The 19,624-nt window shown below is 44.8% G+C and overlaps 3 non-coding genes across 3 annotated transcripts; all 3 read right to left on the bottom strand.

Moving 5' to 3' along the window:
- Window positions 1–1,567: 1,567 nt before the first annotated feature.
- On the bottom strand, window positions 1,568–1,640 carry trnav-cac (transfer RNA valine (anticodon CAC)). The gene has a single exon. It is a non-coding gene; the product is annotated as a tRNA-Val (tRNA).
- A 14,548-nt stretch (window positions 1,641–16,188) lies between these two features.
- On the bottom strand, window positions 16,189–16,259 carry trnag-gcc (transfer RNA glycine (anticodon GCC)). The gene has a single exon. It is a non-coding gene; the product is annotated as a tRNA-Gly (tRNA).
- Window positions 16,260–19,206: 2,947 nt separating this feature from the next.
- trnag-gcc (transfer RNA glycine (anticodon GCC)) lies at window positions 19,207–19,277 on the bottom strand. Its single transcript has one exon. It is a non-coding gene; the product is annotated as a tRNA-Gly (tRNA).
- Window positions 19,278–19,624: the final 347 nt, after the last annotated feature.

Here is a 19,624-nt window from a genome sequence, read left to right as displayed (position 1 = left end):
CCATCAAAAATTGTCCCTAAATTAATAATAATACAATTAAAAGTTCTTATCTTCTCGGGTTTTGTTTCAGATTCCATGGCTTTTAAAGGCCACTGCGGATATTTATCGAAGTGCATCTTGATTGGAGGCTTCTTGGAGAAATCGGAGAAAGATCTCGAAGCTCTTGTAGCGCAAGCGGTCAGCGTGCGGCACTTTTATCAGCTTCAGAAATGCCCAGGTTGTGAGTTTCAGCCTCACCGAGAACAGTCGAACATTTTACTCCGAACATTTTGACCGGAGTTCAAGGTACAACTGGTATGTTCCATAAAGCATCAACTTCTTAGTGTTCCCATGTGGGCACTTGGGTTCCTCTGGCCTACCGTCTTACAACAGTAGGTGCGAGTTTACTTGTTTAGAGGGGGAGAGGGGGCGATTAGCGTCAGCTGATATGGCAAAGGCGCCGGTACGAAATCTTTAAATCTGAAGAACCAAACACACAATTCTTTTTTTCGTTAAGCGGATATTCATCGGGTGGAAGTTTCGTGTGGGGAAAATTTGGAAGGGAAATCTGCTGCCTGGTGTCACTGTGTAACGGATGAAATTATTCAGCTTACAGATGTTCATACATGAAAGGTCGAGAGGCCTTTTCCAACTCCCGTGTGGGGCAAGTTTAGCTTTTGAGCCACTGGATAAAGTGTTATTTTAATTGGTGCTAACGAATGAGAAGACATTTGGCACAAACAAGAAGAATTGTAAACTCAAGAGTTCACTGTCCATGTTTCTTACATCATGTTCAACAGAAACAAGGATTCTCCTCAACACGTTACTGAGAATTTTATAAAAGGGATCTTCAACTCAGTTCGACGTTCACGAAGGATAATTCAGAGTCCTACCATAAATTTGTACAATGGATCTTTTTCGTATATTGAGCCTGGGTCGCTCAGTCGGTAGACTCTGAGATTTCTATAAGCGGCTCGTGATTTGAGTGCGCAGAAATCAAATCCTTGTTCAGGCAATAAACTTTGAAACAGCTGGCAAGTATCTATGTTTGCGGGACAAATGATGCCTGCGATGTGTTGTCAAAGCTTCGGTGGTATATTGTTTCCCAGGGATCGGCAGTATTGCGCTGTCTGAGGCGGTATTTGCGGCCTTCCGCCAGCAACCTGTGATTGGAGGGAGCGGGGCCGGACAGGCGGCCTGAATGTCGTTGCTGTCGTGGCCTCACTCAATCCGGGAGCTGGGGAACATCGAACTTCGAAAAACGGATGTGTTTGTTGCCGCGGTTGCCATGCTGTTTGGAACGATAGTTATTAACCGAGGCAGCTCTTCAGGGTCCTTTAAAAATCTCTCACAAATCAACAAAAACCAGTCGCAATGAGTAGCTTTGAGAGGAGATTTCTGCACAGGCAGGGCAGGAAACTGAAGTGAGGGAGATATATTTTCGGTATCTGTGTAATGTTTGAGTGTGTGCAGAACTGGACAGAGAAAGGAAAATATACCGGTTCTGTAATTTATTCATATTTCACTGCAGAGTGAAATCTTGCGTGTTTTCATATTTATTGATTTTTAGTGGATGACGTTTTGAAAATGTTGCCGCCCGGTTTCGAACCGGGGACTTTTCGCGTGTGAGGCGAACGTGATAACCACTACACTACGGAAACTCTGCTGTGCAAACGGTTATACGAAATGCTCGGAAGATAGTTGCCGTCTTCAAATGTTCTCAGTGCTGGGAGACGGGGCCGGGTCCCATTCAGGGGATTAAGTTTTACAAAATAGTTTGTTGTATTAATTTCGCAAAACTCATTAAACTCAGTAAAAAGACGAATAGTTGTTCAAATCGCCATTAATCAACCAATAACTTTCTGTTTCAGACTGACGGAAATCCAGCATGTTTTTCATTCATTCATTCACCAGGCTGAATATGGAAAGTTCAGAGGGGAAGTGAAAAAGGAAATGACGGGCAAAGAGAGAGTGTGAGAATAAACTGGCGGCCAACATAAACTGGCATGTAAACATTAAACGGGCAGAAGGAGCCGTACTCTGATAAGGGACCATAAAGGAGAGCTATTCATGGAGGCAGAGAGGATGGCAGAGATATTATATGAATACATTGTATACGTCTTTACCAAGGAAGAAGATGCTGCCAGAGTCTCGGTGAAGGTAAATACAGTTGAGATCCTGAATGGGCTAAACATTGATAAAGAAGAGGTACTCGGAAGGCTAGCTGTACTTAAAGTAGATAAGTCACCCGGTCCGGATGGGATGCATCGTCGGCTGCTGAGGGAAGGAAGGGTGGAAATAGCAGGAGGTACTGACCATAATCTTACAAACATCCACAGATACGGGGGTGGTGCTAGAGGACTGGAGAATTGCAAACGTTACATCCTTGTTCAAAAAAGGGTGTAAGGATAAAGCCAGCATCTATATGCCAGTCAGTTTAACCTCAATGGTGGGGGAACTTTTAGAAACGATAATCCGGGACTGAATTAACAGACGCTTGGACGACTGTGGATTGATTAGGGAAAGCCGGCATGGGTTTGTTGAAGGCAAATCGTGTTTAACTAACATGATAGAGTTTTTTGTTGAGTTAACAGAGAGGGGAGATGAAGGCAACGCAGTTGATGCGGTGCATATGGAATTTCAAAAGGTGTTTGATAAAGTGCCGCACGGTAGACTTATCAGTAAGATTGAGGTCCATGGATTAAAGGGGGCAGTAGAAACATGGATGCAGAATTGGCTCAGGGACAGGAAGCAGAGAGTAGTGGTGATTGGTTGTTTTTTGGACTGGAGGGAGGTGTACAATGGTGTTCCCCAGGTGTCAATGCTGGGACCACTGCTTTTCTTGATTTATATTGATGACTTGGACTTGCTTGTACAGGGCACAATTTCAAAATTTGCAGATGACACAAAACTTGGAAGGGTAGTGAACAGTGTGAAGGATGGTGACAGACTTCAAGAGGTTATATATTGGCCTGTGTCATGGGCGGACAAGTGGCAGATGAAATTTAACTCAAAAAATGCGACATGATACATTTCGGTAGGAAGAACCAGGAGAGGCAATATAAACTAAAGGGCACAACTCCAAAATGGGTACAGGCCCAGAGAGATCAGGTGGTTTATGTGCACAAATCGTTGAACGCTTCAGAGCAGGTTGAGAATGCGGTTGAAAAGGTATACGGGATCCTGGACTTCATAAATAGAGGCATCGAGTAAAAAAGTATGGATGTCATGATGAACCTTTATAAAACACTGTTTCGGCCACAACTGTGGTATTGTGTCCGGTTCTATGCACCGCAGTTCAGGAAAGATGTGAAGGCCTTACAGAGGGTGCAGGAGAGATTTACTAGAATGATTGCAGGGATGAGGGAATTTAGTTACTTGGACAGACTGGAGAAGCTGGGGTTGTTCTCGTTGGAACAGAGAAGGTTGCGGGGAGATTTGATAGAGGAATTCAAAATCATGATGGGTCTAGACAGAATAGATCGAGAGAAACTGTTCCCAATGGTAGAAGGGTCGAGAACCAGAGGACATAGATTTCAGGTGATTGGCAAAAGAACCAAAGGTGACATGACGAAAAACGTTTTTAAATAGCGAATGGTTAGGATCTGGAATGCATTGCCCGAGGGGGTGGTGAAGGCAGATTCAAAGGCAACTGGATAAGTGCTTGAAAGGAAGAAAAATGAAGGGCTACAGGGAAAGGGCGGGAGAGTGAGACTAGCTGGATTACGATTGCGTGGAGCCGAATGGCCTCCTTCCGTGCTGTAAACATTCTACGATTCTATGAGATTTGAGCGTCGCTGGCAAGGCCAGCATTTATTGGCCATCCCTAATTGTGCTTGAGAAGGTGGTGGTGATCCAGCTCCTTGAACCGCTAAAGTCCCTGCGGTGAAGGTTCTCCCACAGTGCTGTTAGGAAGGGAGTTCCAGGATTTTGACCCAGCGACAATGAAGGTACGGCGATATATTTCCTAGGCAGGATGGTGTGTGACTTGGAGGGGAACATGCAGGTGGTGTTGTTCCTATGTGCCATATGCCCTTGACTTTCTAGGTGATAGAGGTCCCGGATTTGGGTGGTGCTGTCGATGAAGCCTTGGCGAATTGCTGCAGTGCATCCTGTAGATGGTATACACTGCAGCCACGGTGCGCTGGTGGTGAAGGGGGTGAATGTTTAGGGTGGTGGATGGGGTGCCAATCAAGCGGGATGCTTTGTCCTGGATGATGTCGAGCTTCTTGATTGAAGCTGGAGCTGCACACATCCAGGCAAGTGAAGGGTATTCCGTCACACTCCTGACTTGTATATTGTAGATAGTAGAAAGACTTTGGGGAATCAGGAGATGAGTCACTCGCCGCACAATACCCGGCCTCTGACCTGCTCTTGTCGCCACAGTATTTATGTAGCTGGTCCAGTTAAGTTTCTGGTCAATGGTGACCCCCAGGCTGTTGATGGCGGGGAATTCGGCGATGGTAATGCCGTTGAATGTCAAGGGGAGTTGGTTAGGTTTTCTCTTGTTAGAGTTGGTCATTGCCTGGCAATTGAATGTTACTTGCCACTCATCAGCCCAAGGGTGAGATCCTGAATGAATATTTCACATCGGTATTTACGGTTGAGAAAGGCATGGATGTTAGGGAACTTGGGGAAATAAATAGTGATGTCTTGAGGAGTGTACATATTACAGAGAGGGAGGTGCTGGAAGTCTTAACGCGCATCAAGCTAGATAATCTCCGGGACCTGATGAAATGTATCCCAGGACGTTATGGGAGGTTAGGGAGGAAATTGCGGGTCCCCTAGCAGAGATATTTGAATCATCCACCGCTACAGGTGAGGTGCCTGAAGATTGAAGGGTAGCAAATGTTGTGCCTTTGTTTAAGAAGGGCGGCAGGGAAAAGCCTGGGAACTACAGACCAGTGAGCCTGACATCTGTAGTGGGTAAGTTGTTAGAGGGTATTCTGAGGGACAGGATCTACAGGCATTTGGAGAGGCAGGGACTAATTAGGAACAGTCAGCATGGTTTTGTGAGAGGAAAATCATGTCTCACGAATTTGATTGAGTTTTTTGAAGGGGTAACCAAGAAGATAGATGAGGGCTGTACAGTAGACGTGGTCTACATGGACTTCAGCAAAGCATTTGACAAGGTACCGCATGGTAGGTTGTTACATAAGGTTAAATCTCATGGGATCCAAGGTGAGGTAGCCAATTGGATACAAAATTGGCTTGACGACAGAAGACAGAGGGTGGTTGTAGAGGGTTGTTTTTCAAACTGGATGCCTGTGTCCAGCGGTGTGCCTCAGGGATCGGTGCTGGGTCCGCTGTTATTTGTTATTTATATTAATGATTTGGATGAGAATTTAGGAGGCATGGTTAGTAAGTTTGCAGATGACACCAAGATTGGTGGCATTGTGGACAGTGAAGAAGGTTATCTAGGATTGCAACGGGATCTTGATCAATTGGGCCAGTGGGCCGATGAATGGCAGATGGAGTTCAATTTAGATAAATGTGAGGTGATGCATTTTGGTAGATCGAATCGGGCCAGGACCTACTCCGTTAATGGTAGGGCGTTGGGGAGAGTTATAGAACAAAGAGATCTAGGAGTACAGATTCATAGCTCCTTGAAAGTGGAGTCACAGGTGGATAGGGTGGTGAAGAAGGCATTCGGCATGCTTGGTTTCATTGGTCAGAACATTGAATGCAGGAGTTGGGATGTCTTGTTGAAGTTGTACAGGGCATTGGTGAGGCCACACTTGGAGTACTGTGTACAGTTCTGGTCACCCTATTATAGAAAGGATATTATTAAACTAGAAAGAGTGCAGAAAAGATTTACTAGGATGCTACCGGGACTTGATGGTTTAACTTACAGGGAGAGGTTAGACAGACTGGGACTTTTTTCCCTGGAGAGTAGGAGGTTAAGGGGTGATCTTATAGAAGTCTATAAAATAATGAGGGGCATAGATAAGGTCGATGGTCAAAATCTTTTCCCAAAGGTAGGGGAGTCTATAACGAGGGGGGATAGATTTAAGGTGAGAGGGGAGAGATACAAAAGGGTCCAGAGGGGCAATTTTTCCACTCAAAGGGTGGTGAGTGTCTGGAACGAGCTGCCAGAGGCAGTAGTAGAGGCGGGTACAATTTTTTCTTTCAAAAAGCATTTGGACAGTTACATGGGTAAGATGGGTATAGAGGGATATGGGCCAAGTGCAGGCAATTGGGACTAGCTTAGTGGTATAAACTGGGCGACATGGACATGTTGGGCCGAAGGGCCTGTTTCCATGTTGTAACTTCTATGATTCCATGATTCTATGAATGTTGTCCAGGTTTTGCTGTACGCGGGCACGTACTGCTTCATTAGTGGAGGGATTGCGAATGGAAATGTACACTGTACAATCATCAGCGAACATCCCCATTTCTGACCTTATGATGGAGGAAAGGCTATTGATAAAGCAGCTGACGATGGTTGGGCTTCGGACACTGCCCTGAGGAACCTCTGCAGTGATGTCCTGGGGCGGAGATGATTTGCCTCCAACAACCACTACCATCTTACTTGGCGCCAGGTAAGATTCCAGCCACTGGAGCGTTTTCCCCCCTGATTCCCGTTGACTTTAAATTTCCTAGGGCTCCTTGAAGACACATCGGTCAAAGGGTGCCTTGATGTCAAGGGCAGTTACTCTCACCTCACCTCCGGAATTTAGCTCTTTTGTCCAGGTTTGGACCAAGGCTGTAATGAGGTCTGTCGCCGAGTGGTCCTGGCGAAACCCAAACTGAGCATCGGTGAGCAGGTTATTGGTGAGTAAGTGCCGCTTGATAGCACTGTCGACGACACCTTCCATCACTTTGCTGATGATTGAGTGCAGACTGATGGGGTAATAATTTGCCGGATTGGCTTTTTCCAGCCTATTATGAACAGGACATCCCTGAACAATGCTCCACTTTGTTGGCTTTCCACCTTGGTTAACAAGTGACAGTCTAAACTTAAATGAGTTTGCTGTGTTTTCCCTGTGTTGAATTGTCACCCGTTCTCATTTTACAGGCGGTATTTTAGGACTTGGTTAAAAATGTTCCGTGCTTGTGATACAAGTAGTCTGGATTCCCACCTTAGTAATACAGAAGGGCAACGGCTGCTCCACTCTATCATACAACCCCAACTAGTGCCGCCTCAGTTAAAGTACATTAACTAGTGCCCCCCACTCTTGTACAACCTCAAGTGAGTAGATACAAAGAGTGTGTGTTTGTTTGACTGTGATGTTTATGCAACAGCAGCCGCCACTCTTTCCGTTGCTATGGAAATTTTGTTAGAGACGAAAATCGAATCCCACCCTGACAGTCCTGAAGCATCAATGTCCGGACTCAGTGCACTCGGCCATGCTCTATGTCAGTGTTGTCCAAGAGAAATTGCTGACTAGCCGCAGGTCTGGCTTTGGTGGCATTGTTTAAGTCACATGAACGAATTTTAGCAGAAAACATCTTGCACGCGCACAATATACAGTGAGATGTACTTCATATGTGTCTGTTTCATAACAAACATCTCCCACCATTCAGTAACCGAGGAAGTAAAGGACTCACAACGATCAAAAACATTCGCACTCTGCTTTTCACCATTTTATCAACAACACACAAAAAGTTTAAAGTCCACATGCGAATATGAGTATTGAGACCATAGGCCTAAAGGCCGTGTCCATGACTCATTTTTATTTGATAATCGCAATTGCAATGAGCCACATCTGGATTTCCATTTCGCCAGATGAGTCTCGTGGCAAAGGTATTGGAACAACTTGTCAATGCCACAATGGATTGATTCCACGGGCCGTGTTCTACTGACCCCAAACACTACACATTCTTACAACAAATAAAAACAAACCTGCCGGGGACGGATGTCGGGTTGGTTTTCTGGAAGTAGCAAATCAACTGTGCAGAAAAAAAAACACATCCAGCCTAAGGCACAAGAAAGAATTTCGTACAAGCAAAGGACTGATTGTGAAGATTGAGGATTCAAAACCACAACACCAGGGAAACTGCGATCTGAATACAGCGACCTCAACCGCTGGCTCATCCTGACTCCAGAATCTCTAATTTACTGACCCCGATTTTCTCAGTGAGGCACAATGGCAGTTTCACTCTCTCTGATTCTCGCTAAATCCTGCTGGAAGGCCGAGTGATCAGTATATAAACTTCCCGGAGTTTCCTCTGCCTGTGCTCGGTGTATGGGGACGTTTGGTCGGGCCGTGGTATCCAGTTTCCCAGGGAAGGGCAATAATGCTCGGTCTGAGACTGCATTCGCTGCTTTCCATCGGCAGCCGGTGATTGGAGAGGGCAGGGCCGGACAGGCGGCCTGAATGGTGCTGCTGTCACGGTCTCGCTCACTCCGGGAGCTGGGGAACAGCAAAAAACTGATGGGATTGTTGCTGCTTCTGAGATGCGGCTCAGAACTGCTGTTGTTAACGGAGGCAGCGCTGCAGGATCCTTTAATGACCCCTCACAAATCAACTGAAACCTGTCGGAATGTGAATACCATTTTACTTTTCCAAAGTAAGGGGAGTGACATTCATCACGGAAAAATGGGAAACAGTTTGCCTCTCGCTCACTGCAGAAATATCCACGTCACAGCGAGACAGCTCTCCGGCAAACCGTGAGCATTCTCTTCGGATCTGGTCTGTCAAGAAGAATTCTGATCACCTTGAAGCCAATCTCGGTTTTTTATTTATTGTTCGTGTGCCTGCTTTCCGACCGCAGGCGAAATGTTGGAATATCAGCCGTGCTCAGCTGGTAGCAGCACTTTAGAAACCCGGCAATGCGAGACAATGAATGTTAAGGTAACAGTCACCCTCTGTGAGTGGAATTGAACCACCGACCATTATTAATTAACAGGAACCAATTGCGCTATAGAAACACGACGTCTTGCGCACTGAACCATTAATTCACCGAGCGAAAGCTTCAGCTTGTAGTGATCAATGTAACAGCGGTCTTTCCATCAGTTTACTTTTCCAAAATAAAGGGTGTGCAGCTTGCACGAGTGAAAATCTGTGCTGTGTTATTTCTGAACTTCAAACTCCCCTTGCCCCGAAATGTCTGTATGTCTGTATGTTGGAAGACTCAGTCACCCAATGATAGACAACATTGATTTTTCGAGCTGTTATTCACCATCCTCTATTTCAGTAACGTTCTGGTTTGCTGAAAATGAGATGAGTTGAAATGAGAAGGTCCAACGAGCCGGTGTCTACAAAGTTGTCTCTTGCACTTCCAGTGAAACGGACGGCAGTTTTCTCTTTTAAACCAGTGGTTATGATGTTAATGTGCCCGAGAAAGACTGGATTACAGCGGGTGACTCTGGGCCAGAGTAAAGTTCAATTAAAATTTATGATTGCCGAGTGGCTGGACGGTGGATTTATCCCAGTTTGAACTCGGTGAAGTTACAAATCTAACGACAAGAGTTTGGGCTGGAGACGGAATAGACTATTTCAGCAAATTTAATTACGCTGATTCCATAAACATTGCACACCACAGCCCTTAAAAATTGAGACCTGTTTCTATATAAAACTGGAGAGGGTCTCAATAGAAAGTAACAGAAAAAGCCATTCATTGTATTACACTGAATTATGCTGATTACACAAACTTTGCACACCACACCCTCCAAACATTGATACCTGTTTCTATGTAAAACTGGAGAAGGTGTAAATAGAAAGTTACAGAAAAAACAACATTGGGGTATCAAATTTAATTACACTGATTCCACAAACATTGCTCAGCACATCCCTTAAATACTGATATCTGTTTCTATATAAAACTGGAAAGGGTCTAAACAGAAAGTAACAGAAAAAAAATATTGATGTATGAAATGTAATTTTGCTTTACTGCGCAAATGCTGAACAGCCAATCCCTCAAACACTGTCCCGACATAAAATCAGTCGCAGAGCCCTGAGCCGCAGTGAAAATGCTGCGACCCAACGTCATTCAAACACTTAGTCTTCGGATCTGAAGTCAGATGCTGCAGTTCTGCCACCAGCTCCACAGGAAACTTGTGGATCCGAAATCCATATGGATGGCGATCGGTACTGACCACCACCGCGCTTCTGGGAGTGCAGGGGACGAAAGCAGCAGCCAACCACACTTCCTCACCAAAAGCGCAGGAATCCTACTCCTGAGAGATTCACTTCTTTAAACGTTGTTTGGATTCAGTGAATTGCGATATAATTCAATCTTTAATTGCCCTCCGCTCTGTCAGTTCAGGATTTTATTTAAACCGATAATTGGAGTTCTGTTTTACAGAGTGCCGGTTGTTTAAGCATTTCTCAGTCCCACTATTACCATTAACAACACTTTTTGCTGCTAACTTCTGTTTGATACAAAGCACCGGTCCTGTGAAATTGATCAGCGGTTGCACCAGGTCACTGGTGTGATAAACACTGAGCATTTTTAAAAATACTTACCGTGTTGCGGTTTCTGTATTATCGCGATTATCACGTTTGCCTCACACGCAGAAAGCCCCCGTTTCGATCCCGGGCAGAATTTTTTCATTATATTGGAACTTGCTCCAGATGTACCTCCAGGGGCGAGATTCTTCTCCTGTGTTGATAGGTCGACAATTGGCTGTTCCTGTTCAATTTAACAACGGCTGCACCAAACTCCTGGTCTCAGACACACTGAACATTTCCAAACAGTCTCCTAAAATGCAGTCGGAAAAGCGTTTCAAATACAAAACAAATCATTATTAAACTAGTGAGTGTCATTCGGTAACCATGTTAGGGTTTCTTTCAGTCTGCAACAAAATGTTATAGGTTGGTTGATGGTGTTTACAGAAATATTCCTCTGTTCGTAGAGTTTATTTTGTTTCATGTAATTAATTATATAGGTGTGAGCGCCGAATCATAACAACGAGCACACCAGGCACCTGTACGGACAGTTCACCCAATCCGGTTACTTTGATCATCTGCCCTAATCTGGCAGAAAAACAATAGGATGAACAGCCCTTGTCTGTGAAAAGGTGTCCTCTCCCCTTGATCAAACTAATATCTGCAATTGATGGACTGGAGCGAATTGCGCTCGAAGCAGTTCTGGAAAATGCGCAATGCAGCCGCACAGGAATTCCAAATGAACTCTCCGTGGAGGAAACGGAGTGACAGAAGCAGAAGGAGATGCCACATGAAAGATTTGGGCCCAGAACTGCTGCATGAGACTTTAAATGTTGTCAGCCTTTAACTGTAGCTCACAGTGTGAGAACAGTCATTATTCTCATTAGCCTTTTATGTAGCTTCTTGCACTGCATCTCCTCAATAGCCCCGGGTTATCACAGCATCGCTTTCTGCAAATTAAATCCCAGTGTGAAAACATATACGATTTCAAACCTAAGCAAAGTGTTTGAGATTGGAAGGAGAGTGCGAGTGGGGATCATGGGCCTGGGGGGCAGTGAGATCATCTCTGAATGCTAAGATATTCCGCAAAGCAAAGAAGCAGGGAGATGAGACCTTTGCGTCTATTTTTCCCGGTATGTGCAAAATCCATCCCTTCTCAATGGCCAGCACCATCCTTTCCCTCTCCCTGCTGACCAGGTCAAGATGGGTTTCATGTATTCGCTGTGTTTGCATCAAGCATCTAATTCAACTGGCAGCTGGAGGTGCAGAGGAAGCAGGAAGGAAAGAAGATTCAGAAACAGGAGATTCCACGTGAAACGGGCCGAATCTGGTGTGTGCCAGTTGCTTCAAACGATCCACGACAGCCCTGCGTCGCCTCGCTGATTTCCCAGGAGCTGCATCGATTCGGCCCGTGCGTGCGTGTATTGTGGAAATGGAAACAGAGACACCCGCTGCTTGTGGGAGTATTTCACCTCAATTTTCCATTTCACGCGCATGCCTATCGGCACTCGGTACTGTCGTGGCCTGAACACGTCTTTCGTGTTCTCACAGAAAATGCCACTTTTGCGAGCAGCTTGTCTGGACTGGACTGCACTGAGCTGGGACACTGGGAGCATTCAATGAATGAAATCAGCACTTCAAACAGAAAACATTCTTCACTCACTCATCCTGATACATTCGGGTCTCCATACTTGAATTATTCTTTCATTTTTTGGAATATAGGAACATGAGTAGGCCATTCAGCCCCTCGAACATCCAGGTTCATACATCCTTCCTGAGGTGGGGTGCCTAGAATTGAATGCTGTCCTCCAGATGGGGTCTTGCCAGAGCTCTGTGCAGCTTTAACATAACTTCCAACCCCTTGGTATTCCAGCGCTCATGAGATAAACGGGGAGAGTGAGAGCTCAAGATGGAAAGCGAGAGTGAGCAAATGGGAGAGAGAGAGAGGACTTTGCATTGCACAAACCGTCGCTGTGTCGCTTTCTCAGGAGCTGCTTTGAATCTCCACTGAGCTTTTGAACCACTTACTGCACCGCAGCAAAAGTTCCAAAGCAGCATATGGGTAACGTGAAATAACCTAATCGATAGCCGATTTGTGGCGCCATGGGTAGCACGTGGGACTTCTTCTAATCACTGCAAAAGTTGTGTGTCCAAATCTCACCATCGTTGAATTTTAGCTCAGGGTTCGGTGATTTCGGCGCTGGGAAGTGAAATTTTGCATCAAAACCTCAACAGGATCATTAATGCCCTTCAAGGAAGGGAAACAACCCCCTACTCTTCCTCTTATACAAGTGGCTCCAGTCCCACCCGAATTTATAATGCTTAATCCACTCTGAGTTGGATTGGCGAAACACTCTCAAGAAGGAGGCTCATCATCTGCTCACCGCAAAAGTCAATCTGCTGGACTTCCGGTTCTATCAGACTGCATGTTCCATCAGACAGGTTTCCAACTGGACAAATGCATCCGGCTGCCGTGCGAGCATTGGTGCTTCAGGGGTAGAATTCTTGCTTGCAGTAATTCTATGCTGTAGAAGTAGCTCCTGAAGATCGCAAGATGGAAATTATCGTGGCTGAGCGGTCGAACGCGCTGGTTTAAAGCTCAAGCTAAATCCCATAATTTACAGATGGATCAAAATCATAGTGCGTGGCTCCAATTCCGCAGTCTACCTCCTGTAAACTGATAACACTAAATATCACATCTGCTATTGCAACAAGAGGAACCACGTGGCGAGACAAATAATTGATGCATTTTGGAACACCTCAATTATTCCTTTTGCTCCGTTCGAAATGTTCAAAAGGAAAAAGATTCGTTTATCTAGGTGAGACTCAACTAACAACCTCGCCATTTCCCGACCCTGCACAGTCATACAAGGACGACGCACTGACTGATTGCGCCGCTGGAGCCCGATCACTCTGATCAACTGTCCCACTCTGCTGGAAAGAATCTTAAGGTGAGAGACGCTAACCTGTGGAAACGTGTCCTGTCCCCTTGATGAAAATAATATCTGCATTTCACTTTTAGCTTCTTTCACATCCTCTGCTCCCTCGCACGACAATCGGGTTTTCTGTGAACAGATCAAAATAAACATTGCCAGAAATTCTAGCATCAGTGGGATTCAAACCCACGCCTCCATAGAAATTTGATGGAACACTTTAGACCGCGAGGCCACGCTGCCATAATGTCACAGTAACGTTTAAAGAGCTGTTTAATGCTCAAATTAATGAATTGAAGCTGATTGATCGCATTTACCCCGTGCTGGGGTTGTTCTCCTTCGAGCAGAGAACGTGAAGAGGAGATTTAATAGAAGTGTTCAAAGTCATGAAGGGTTCAGATAAAGTAAATAAAGAGAACCTGTTCCCATTGGCGGAAGGATCGAGAACCAGAGGACACAGATTGACGGTGATTGGCAAAAGAACCAAAGGCGACATGAGGAAACACTTTTTTACCCAGCGAGTAGTTATAATCTGGAATGCGCTGCCTGAAAGGATGGTGGAAGCAGATTGAATCGTGGGTTTCAAAAAGGAATTCGATAAATACTTGAAGGCATAAAAATATAGAGCGACCGGAAGGAGCGGGGGAATGGGACTAACTGGATTGCTCTTGAAATGACCCGGCACGGGCTCGATGGGCCGAATAGCCTCCTTCTGTTCTGTAACCATTTTATGATTGTATGATTCTATTGAAAACCTATATTTTCTTTGCATGCATTTCTCTTTCTCTCCCTATCTCTGTCTCTTGTGTTGTTGCCTGATGGGCTTTTTAGGCTTCTAATGAGACCCTAATGTATCAGGATGAGTGAGTGAAGATTTTTTTCTGTTTGAAGTACTGATTTCATTAATTGAATACTCCCAGTGTCCCAGCTCAGTGCAGTCCAGTCCAGACAAGCTGCTCGCAAAAGTGGCATTTTCTGTGAGAACACGAAAGACGTGTTCAGGCCATGACAGTACCGAGTGCGGGTAGGCCTGAGCGTGAAATGGAACGGCGACGGCTGATCGAACCTGCAACACCAGCAGAGAAGATTAAAGAAAGACTGAGACGGTAGGAAAAGTAAAGGTGCAACCCAGCTGCTGCAGCCAATGTCTACACATTTATGTATCGTCGCTCTCACAGTGAATCAAATCACCAATTTGATTAAAGTATTCTTATGGTAGAGTGTATGTTATCACCATGCCGAGACAGACGGCAATCATATCAGAGAATCAGACAATCTGAAAAATTTACGCCAGTGGAGGCCATTCCGCCGATCGTGTTTGTACCGGCCGGAAAAGAGGTATCCAGCATCGCCCGACTTACCAGCGTTTGGTCCGTAGTCTTGTCGGTTATGGCTCTTCAAGTGCATATTGAAGTGCTTTTTAAATCCGATGAGGGTTTCTGCTTCTCCCACCCTCTCAGGCAGTGAGTTCCAGACCCCCACCACCCGCTGGGTGGAAAAAAATCCCCTCTGCTCCACTCTAATCCTCGACCAATTACCCTAAATCTATGCGCCCTTTTTATTGACCTCCCTGCTAAGTGAAACAGGTCCTTCCTTTCCACTCTATCCAGGTCCGTCATAATTTTGTACACCTCAATTAAATCTCCCCTCAGCCTCCTCGGTTCCAGAGAAAACACCCTCAGCCTATCCAATCTATTCTCATAGCTAAAATTCTCCAGTCCTCTAAACATCGTCGTAAATCACATCTGTACCATTTCTCGTGCAGTCGCATCTTTCCTGTAATGTGGTGACCACAACTGTAGGCAATACTCCAGCTGTGGCCTAACTAGTGTTATATTCATTTCAAGAACAACCTCACTGCTCTTACATTCTATGCCTGGGCAACACATGTAAAGTAAATAAAATGTCTCAAGATGATGAAGAGATTGATGCTGAATGTGAATTTCCCCAAGGTCAGGCGGTCTAATTGATATTGGATAACGGGATAGAGAACGACATATCGAAGTTTGCCGATGGACCCAAAATGGGAAGCGATGTAAGCAGTGTAGATGAAAGCATAACATTCCAGAGAGACATTAATATAATAAATGAATGGACAAAACCGTGGCAAATGGATTTCAATTTTGGCAAGTGTGAGATCATCCACTTTGGACATCACAAAGATAGATCAGAATACTTTACAAAAGGTGAAAAATTGGAAACTGTGGCGTTCCATAGGAACTTAGGTTTTCCCTGCACATAGATCAATAACATTTCATGGACCGGTACAGGAAATAATCAAAAAGGATAATGGAATGGTGGCCTATATATTTAGAGGACGAGAATACAAGGGAATAGACATTATTCTACAGCTACAAAAAGCTCTGGTTGGACCATACCTGGAGTACTGTGTTCAGTTCTGGGCACCGCACCTTCGGAAGGATATTCTGTCCTTGGAGGGAGTGCAGTGTAGATTTAGTAGAATGATGCCTGGGCCCGAAGCGTTAAATTACGAGGAGAGATTACACAAACTATGGTTGTATTCACTGCAATTTAGTAGATTAAAGGCTGATGTGATCGAAATTATCAAGATATTATTAGGAACTGATAGGGTAGTTACAAAGAAACTATTTCCGCTCGTTGGGGTGTCGAGGACTTGGGGGCATAGCCTAAACATTAGAGTCAGGACTTTCAGGAGTGAAGTTAGGACACACTTCCACAAGCAAAGGGAGGGAGAAGTGTGGAAATCTCTTCCACAAACGGCAGTTGATGCGAGCTCAATTGTTAATTTCAAACCCGTGATTGAGAGATTTTTGTTAACCAAAGGTATTTCGAGATATGGGAGAAAAGCGGGTGCAGGGAGTTCGGTCACAACTCATTGAGTTGCGGAACAGGCTGGAAGGATCAAAGACTCCAGGTGTGGAGTCCGAAGTTCCTCCTTGGTGCAGAATGCAAAACGATCATGCATTGGCCGGGAATCGAACCCGGGTCTCCCGCGTGGCAGGCGAGAATTCTACCCCTGAACCACCAATGCTGGGTTGTGAAGAATTTGCATGTTTCTAAATGGAATCCTGTCTGAACGAACATGCCGTTTCCAGCTGCGATGGACGAGTGGTTCAAGCTGTTGTCTCAAAACCCCAATGGAGTTTTCCTGCCTTGGTTTGAATTCGGCTCGCAGTGCTCCGGTTTAAAGATCTCTTCAATGCTCAAATACATAAATTGGAATTAATTGACCGCATTTACCTCTGTCCCAGCATGAGAGATACTTCAACGTGGCCGGTACTTTTAATTGGGCGTCCAATCTTCTCTTCCAAGATTTCAAGACCGAGAAGCAATATTTCCCAATCTGTAACTTAAATTCCGCTAGTTTTCAAAACCTGACATTTATACTCTTTATTTTCTTTGCATGCATCTCTCTATCTTTCCCTGTCTCTGTCTCTTGTCTCTCTGTGTGACCCCTGATGGACTTCTCAGGCTTCCTTGAACGGCGAAGGCTGACCGAACCTGCAACACCAGCAGAGGAGGGTAAAAAAATGGACTGAGACGGTAGGAAAATAAAGGTGCAACCCAGCTGCTGTAGCAAATGATTACACACTTATGTCTCTGCTCTCACAGTGAAACAAAGCACCAACTTGATTCAAGTATACTTATGGGAGAGTGTATGTTATCACGATGCCGAGACAGACGGCAATCATATCATCGAATCCTAGAAAGTTAGGCCACAGAAGGAAACCATTCTGCACATCGTGCTTGTGCCAGCCGAAAAAATCGATACCGAGCCTTATCTCACTATCCAGCGTTTGATACCTAATACTTTTAGTAACGGATCTTAACATGCATATTGAAGTTTTTATTTTTTCAATGCGATGAAGGTTTCTGCATCTCCCACCCTTTCGGGCAGTAATTTCCCGACCCCCACCGTCCACTGGGTGGGAAATAAATCTTCCTCTCCCCTCTCATCCTTCTACCAATTACCTTAGATCGATGTACCCTGATTATTGACCTCCCTGCTAAGGGAAATAGGTCCTTGCTATCCACTCAATCTCGGCCCGTCATAATTTTATACACCTCAATAAAATCTGCCAACAGCCTCCTCATCTCCAAAGCAAACAACCTCATCCTATCCAATCTAATCTCATAGCTAAAATTATCATGTTCTGGCAACAGTGTCGTAAATCTCCTCTGTACCATCTTTAGTGCAATCACATCTTTCCTGTAATGTGGTGACCACAACTATATGTTGCTTTCTTGCTGAGGCTGAACCATTGTTTTATAAATTTCTACCATAACCTCCATGCTCTTACATTCTATGCGTCAGCTAATAAAGGAGAGTATCCTGTATGCCTTTTTAACCACTTTAACTACGTGTCCTCTTACCTTCAGGAATCTGTGGACATGCACTCCAAGGTCCCTCTTTTCATCGATACCTCTCAGTGTCCTCCAAAGCAATGTAGTTTCAGAGCAACTAATTCTGAAACGTCTTGCTTGATAATAAAAGTCGCACAGACGAAACCAATTTAGTAAAGGGAAACTAATATTGGCGACAGGAAATAGTTAGTGTACAGCTTGATATTAGTGCACACCGGAATGGAAAACGAGATTGGATGCACAGAAGAGGTCTGAAAGGATGGCCGATCGGCTTTGGAAGACAACGAAACTTGTCACTGTCTGCACAAAGCAAGTAACATCGCCTGGTTGATCCAAATGCATGATTCTCGCTTTGGGGCTTTAGTTAATTAAAGTCCGAGAAGTTCCGCGTTCAAATCCCTGATGAGCCTTGCTATTCCACAACTTTGAGCGAAAAGACACCAATTGGCTTCTGACATCTTCTCAGTATTGCTGTTGGTAGGATTGAATTACATGCAGAGCATGTTTGAGCTCCAGAAGACAGAGTGCTGAGTTTTCCAAGGCGCAACACATGTGAAGTAAATAAAATGTCTATGGATGATGAAGAGATTGATGCTGAATGTGAATTCCCCCAGTTCAGGCGTTCTCATTAATATTAGATGACGGGTTCGAGAACGACATATCGAAGTTTGTGGATGGCTCCAAAATGAGCAGCGTTGTGAGCAGTGCAGATGAAAGCACAACATTCCAGAGAGACATTAATATAATAAATGAATGGCCAAAACCGTGGCAAATGGATTTCAATTTTGGCAAGTGTGAGGTCATCCACTTTGGACTTCACAATGATAGATCAGAATACTTTACAAAAGGTGAATAATTCGAAACTGTGAAGTTCCACAGGAACTTAGGTGTCCATGTACATAGATCAATAACATGTCATGGGCAGGTACAGGAAATAATCAAAAAGGCTCATGGAATGGTGGCCTGTATATTTAGAGGATGAGAATGCAAGGGAATAGACATTATGCTACATCGACACAAAGCTCTTGTTGGACCACACCTGGAGTGCTGTGTTCAGTTCTGGGCACCGCACCTTAGGAAGGATATACCGTCCTTGGAGGGAGTGCAGTGTAGATTTACTAGAATGATACCTGGACTCTAAGCCTTAAATTACGAGAAGAGATTACACAAACTATGGTTGTATTCCTTGCAATTTAGTAGATTAAAGGCTGATATGATCGAAATTATCAAGATATTAAGAGGAACTGATGGGGTAGTTACAAAGAAACTATTTCCGCTCGTTGAGGTGTCTTGGACTTGGGGGCATAGCCTAAACATTAGAGTCAGGACTTTCGGGAGTGAAGTTCGGACACACTTCGACAAGCAAAGGGAGGTAGAAGTGTGGAAGTCTCTTCCACAAACGGCAGTTGATGTAAGCTCAATTGTTAATTTCAAACCCGTGATTTATAGATTTTTGTTAACCAAACGTATTGAGAACTATGGGACGAAGGCGGGTACAGTGACTTCGTTCACAACTCAGCCATGATCTCATTGAGTTGCGGAACAGGCTGGAAGGACCAAAAACCACAATCCTGTTCCGAAGTTCCTCCTTGGTGCAGAATGCAAAATAATCGTGCATTGGCCGGGAATCGAACCCGGGTCTCCGGCGTGGCAGGCGAGAATTCTACCCCTGAACCACCAATGCTAACTTATACAGAAATTGCATGTTTCTGAATGGAATCCTGTTTGAACGAACATGCCGTTTACAGCTGGGATGGCCGAGAGGTTGAAGCGGTGGTCTCAAAACTCCGATGTGGTTTTCCTGCCTCGGTTTGAATTCTGCTCGAAGCGCTACTCTTCAAAGATCTCTTCAATGCTCAAATACATTAAATGGAATTAATTGACCACATTTACCTCTCTCCCAGATGCTTCAACGTGGCCGGTGCTTTTAATCGGGCGTGCAATCTTCTCTTCTAAGACTTCAAGACCCGAGAAGGAATCTCTCCCAATTTGTAACTTAAATTCTTCTAGTTTGCAAAACCTGACATTTTT

Source organism: Heptranchias perlo, chromosome 20 (assembly GCF_035084215.1).
Source record: "Heptranchias perlo isolate sHepPer1 chromosome 20, sHepPer1.hap1, whole genome shotgun sequence".
NCBI classification, from domain to species: Eukaryota; Metazoa; Chordata; class Chondrichthyes; order Hexanchiformes; family Hexanchidae; genus Heptranchias; species Heptranchias perlo.
Note: the sequence above shows the minus strand (reverse complement) of the source record. Positions and strands in the feature narration are given on the sequence as shown.